We start from the raw sequence: 6000 nt of genomic DNA on the forward strand, positions 1-6000 counted from the left end.
AAGTGATTGTAGTAATTAAGGTTTTATGTTAGTTTAACCCAGGTTGAATCACAATAGTTTAATCACACATAGTTTGATTGTTTGAATGCGATTAATATGAGTTAGTCAAGTTTGGATGATTAAAGTATAACTTATCAAGCATTTAACCGGCTTTAATTGAGAGAACAATCCACGTCATTAGTGAGTCATCTGAGTGAACACTGCTTTGTCCATCTAAATTTGTTTTATTTATTTTCGCATTATTAGTTTATTCAAACCCCCATTTTACAACATAAATCTTCAGAATAATTATCTGTCTTAAAATCTTAAACGATGCTCCCTGTGAACGAATTCATAACTATATTACAATAAGATTAGGTGTGTCTAAAACACATCACTAGTAAGACAGTAGAGGTCATGCATTTGGATTGAAGACTTGTTTAAACTTTGATAGTGGTATTATGTCTTTTCATTTTAATATACATTTGGTTTTTGATTAGTACTTTGTTGGTTTTTAACTTTAAGTTATGTAAACACTTGGTTTTTGAATAAAATGTCACTATTGCTTTTAAAACGTTGCATATAGATTGCATCGACCAGACTTTGACCTCTGGTAATACAGCATGTCAAGGCTACATTTTGACGGGTATTACAATTACACTGACCATTGACCAACTTGTGGTACCTTTGTAAATACAAGAATGTTGGTCATTTTTCTTTCTCACTGTTGAAGAAGTGTGACTTATTTGATTTTATATGTAACTTTTCATTTTAATTGGCTTATACACATTGGTCGTAGCATCAATTGCTAGAACTCTTGATTAAGTAATTAATTGCAATATATAGCTTGTTTGCTGTTATAGTTCGTTGCTATATAGTACGTGTTTTTAATAATATTTGTCATTCAAAAGATATTATATATTTTTCTTATATATACTAAAAGGCACCCGTTTATGTGCCATTTCATTTCAAAAACTTGTTATATAGTATCTTACTAGTTTTTTTTGGACAGCGAATGGGATCACCTGAGGGGAACAAAACCACCCGTTGCGATCATCTCCCGTTTCGACTATGCCGATGCAACGATAATAACTCCGCCCCCATCGCTGCCCGGGAGAAAACCTTGAAACCGATCCAAGGGCACGGCCAAGTAAAACCCCCCTTCCCTTTACCTCCCAAACGATATGGGAAAGGTGTCATGGGTGGATACTTCTAAGATCGCTTCTCCATTGACGAAGTTGATGAGGAAGAACGCGAGATTTAATTGGGAAAACGAGCAAGAAATTGCTTTTCAATTGTTAAAAGAGAAATTGTGTCAAGCTCCGGTGTTAGTGTTGCCGGAAGGTGTAGAAGACATGACGGTTTATTTTGATGCTTCTTTAAATGGGATCGGGTGTGTTCTAATGCAACGAGGTAAGGTCATCGCTTATGCCTCTCGAAAATTAAAGGAACACGAAAAGAGATACCCGACTCACGATCTTGAATTGGCGGCGGTGGTTCATGCGTTGAAAATCTGGCGCCACTACTTGTATGGTGTCAAGTGTACGATTTATTCGGATCATAAAAGTTTAAAACATCTCTTTGACCAACGAGATTTGAATTATCGTCAACGTAGATGGATGGATGTGGTAAAGGATTATGATTGTGAGATACTTTACCATTCGGGTAAGGCGAATGTGGTCGTGGATGCGTTGAGTCGAAAGAGTCAACATCCAATGATACGAGTAGGATCGTTACACATGATTATTACTAACGATTTTCTTGTAAAGCTTGGCGAGATTCAAATTGAAGCTTTTGTTAACAACAAGTATAAAGAACGAATCGTTGGGCAAACTGAGTCCATTACCTTAGGCCTGCATGGTTTGTTGTCCTTTCAAGGAAGAGTGTGGGTGCCTAAGATGGGGGATTATTGACGAGTACTACTTGATAAAGTACATAAGTCAAAGTATTCCATTCATCCGGGCGCGACAAAAATGTATCTTGATTTGAAGAAAGAGTATTGGTGGCCGGGCATGAAACGTGATGTTGTTAAGTATGTTGAGCAATGCGTCACGTGTTTGCAAGTTAAGGCCGAGCATAAAAATCCGTATGGTATGTTACAACCGTCAGAAATTTCGAAATGGAAATGGGAGCACATTACCATGGATTTCATTACAAAGTTACCAAAGACGGCGAGAACCCAATTGGATACGATTTGGGTGATAGTTGATCGATTGACGAAAAGTGCGTTGTTTCTTCCCATTCGGGAAATGATATCGTCGGAGACCTTGTCAAAGTTGTTTATCAAGGAGGTGATATCGAGACACGGGGTTCCTATATCTATTGTTTCGGATCGGGATACTCGTTTCACATCCCGGTTTTGGGAAAAGTTTCATGAAGATATGGGTACACAATTGAGAATGAGCACGGCGTACCATCCTCAAACGGACGGTCAAACCGAACGTACGAATCTAACATTGGAGGATATGTTACGGGCGTGTATTATCAATTTCGATGGTAGTTGGGATGAGCACTTTGGTGGAATTCTTGTACAACAATAGTTATCATGCTAGTATTAGAATGCCACCTTATGAGATGCTTTATGGGCGAAGGTGTCGAACTCCGATTTGTTTGGGGTGAAGTAGGACAAAGGGAAATCAGGAGCACCGATTTGGTTTTAGAGACGAATAGTAAGATCGAGATGATTCAGACTCATTTAAAAGCGGCTCAAGATAGACAAAATTCGTATGCCGATAAGCGTAGGCGACCGATTGAGTTCCAAGAAGGTGACATGGTGATGCTTAAAATTTCGCCATGGAAAGGTATTATTCGGTTCCGAAAACGGGGAAAGTTAGCTCCTTGGTTTATTGGACCATTTAAAATTTTAGCTCGTGTTGGTGAAGTTGCGTATCGTTTGGACTTACCCGAAGAGCTTGCGGGGATCTATAATACATTTCATGTTTCCCATCTCCGTAAGTGTCTTGCGGATGAGTCTTCATGGGTGCCATTAGACGAGATTGAGCTAAACAACAAGTTAGAGTATGTTGAGGAGCCGATTGCTATACTCGATGAAAAGGTTGAGAAATAAAGAGGTGAGAACTTTTAAAATTCAATGGCGTCGTAGTATAGGTTCCAAGTTTACATGGGAATCCGAAGAGTTTGTTTTGGTGTATCTTCCGGCTTGTCATGCGGCTTGGATTGCGAGGACGCAATCCGGTTCAAGTGGGGGAGAGTTGTAAGATCCTGTTTTCCAGTTGTATGGGACGCCGTCCAAACCAGTGGGACGCCTTCCAATTGTAAAGGACTGGACGCCGTCCTGATTTCTGGACGCCGTCCAGATGAACTGGCGGGCCAGCTGTTGGATTTTAGATACTTTTAAGGGGCATTTTGGTATTTTCACATGTGAGACGAATTTAAGGCCCCAAGATCAGTTTAGTGGGTGCCATTACTTCATTTTCAACCACACTCACCTTTCCACTTCAATTCTACAGAGAGAGAAAGTTTTAGTGTGAGAAGGCTCAATCAAGGAAGGAAGAAGTGTGTTTCGGGTTAAAGTGCAAGTTGTAAAGTTGTTCATCTAGTCTCTAGCTACGTGGTGATTATGGTGGTAAGTGTTAACCTTGATTTCCTTATTTTAAGTTGCTTAAGGGTTAGGGTTTGGGTTAGAGATGAATATAAAACCCATTTGATAGCGGTTTGGGGTTTTTTGGGTAAGATGGAGTCATGAGGACTCAAGAATGACTAACCTAGAGTTTCAAAGTGATAATTGGTATTATGAGACTTAGATGGTTAGTTAATCACTAGCACACTTTGATATTAAGTAAGTGGGTGTTATTTGGGTATGTTGATGACCCAAATGGGTGTGTTAACCTTGAAATGGGTCAAAATAACGCTAGGGTGATAAGTAAGTTGGTTGACCAACTTGATTGTATGATTGATTATATGCATAATGTAATAGATACGTCGCGTTGAAGGTTGCGAGCTTGATTATCTCACCAAAGGCGTTAAGGTGAGTGGAATAATTATGCATGTATGTATATAGTGTATTTATTTGTGAATGTTATGGTATGAACCAACGAGCCGGTAGTACCATAACATGTATGTGACGAGTGTCATGATGTAAACCACGAGCCGGTAGCATCAAAGTGTGAACCACGAGCCGGTAGCACTATAAAATGAGGTGTGAACCACGAGCCGGTAACACTAAAGTGTGAACCACGAGCCGGTAGCACTATAAAGGAGGCGTGAACCACGAGCCGATAGCGCCAAAGTGTGAACCACGAGCCGGTAGCACTATAAAGGAGTATGACTCAAATGCGTAGTGGCGTGAACCAAGGAGCCGGTAGCGTCATAGCATTACGTATGGTGTGAACCACGAGCCGGTAGCACCATAGCGTTTATGGTTAACCATATTATGTTGTTGATTATTGTTTAGAATGTTATATATATTGTGTTGAGTATATGCTAATGAGGTGTTGTGATAGTGTACGAGTTGTTAGCATTATGTGTATTGATGGCATGCTATTCGAGTTATAAATTCGTATGAGGTATTTGGTGGGTGTGTTTGCAAATAGATGGGTTATATATGTGTGTATGTATAATTGTTGCACTCACTAAGCTTTGCTTACCCCTCTCGTTGTTTACCTTTTTAGGTTCGGGCTTGGATAAAGGCAAATGTATTCGGTTGGATTAATGGCCTCCCGTTTGTTTTGGTTAGGGGACGCTTTTGAGAGTTCGTAGCTTTTGAAGTTCGATCGAGATTTGGGTAGTTTAACCCCAAACACCATGCTCTGGGTGTCGTTTGGAATTTAAACTCTTATGGTCGAAACTTGTATTTTTGAACGAAATTCGTAAGACGGGCCGTTGAGGGCCCTGTGTTGTAAAACTTGTTTTCATCGTGGAAATCTTTTAGTTTTACATATTATAACATGTTGTGAAAGTTGTATCGTTTAAAAGTGTCGGGAAGCGGGTTTACCGCTCATGTAAGTTGGACCCCGAAAGCAGAAATCTGCAGTTCATTTGGACGCCGTCCAATATGCTTGGACGCCGTCCAGACCTTCAGAACTGGACGCCGTCCAGATACACTGATTCAGGGAAAAAAAATTTAAGGCGTGTTTTTGGTATAACGAAGTCAGGTCGTTACATAATGAAATTATCCACCATACTTAGATTTTTTTCTTTTGTTTTTTAATTTTTTTTAACAAAAGAATTAGTCTAATAATGACATTATTATTATAGAATTTTAATAGAAACCCATAGATATGTGTATTTATACGAATTTCTAAGTTGGAAGTAAAATATATATGAATTTTAAATATAAACAAGCTACAACGCATATTAATACAAAACCTGTGATTTATATAGTTTATATTGCTAAGTAAGTGTTCTAAATATAAACAGGCTAAACTCGTGTCTCGATATTCCTTTGTAATTCTCTCTTAGCGCCTTGCTAGGGAGCATTTTTTTTTTAATATATTTACTCTTTGGCCGTTAAAAAAAGTGTTTTAATAATAACTGATACATAATTTTAAGAAAGTATAAAATTAAGTTATTAAATGTCAAATGTGACTTTAACCCTTTTCTTTTATGTATAATTTTTTTTGTGCAAAAGTAAATATAAGAGCACAGGGAATAGGGCGCGCCCCCACCTCCGTTTCCCTTAACTGATGTCGTTGCCTACCCCCCACCTCCGTCACCCGTCTCCGTCGTCGGTAATTTCGTCTCCTACAAAATGGATGTTTCATCTTTTCTTTCTTTTTTTGCATTTCTTCTCTTTTAGTCTTTCATTAGTTATTTCATCTATTATTTTCTCCTTTAAATATCTGCAAAAAAAAAAAAAAAAAAAAAAAAAGTAGCAAAAATTTGAAATGTGTGTTGCTGAGAGTGAAGAAAAAGGACAAGGTGGTTATTTGTGGATTTTTTATAATTTATTTGAGTTAATATCGTTAAAGTGTGCTTTTATAAAGGAGTCAACATCAAGCGTCGATTTATTGGCGGCTTGACTGCCGCTTAGGGGCTAAATTGAACTCCAGACTTGATTAA

This window comes from Rutidosis leptorrhynchoides, chromosome 10 (genome assembly GCF_046630445.1).
Source record: "Rutidosis leptorrhynchoides isolate AG116_Rl617_1_P2 chromosome 10, CSIRO_AGI_Rlap_v1, whole genome shotgun sequence".
Lineage (NCBI taxonomy): Eukaryota > Viridiplantae > Streptophyta > Magnoliopsida > Asterales > Asteraceae > Rutidosis > Rutidosis leptorrhynchoides.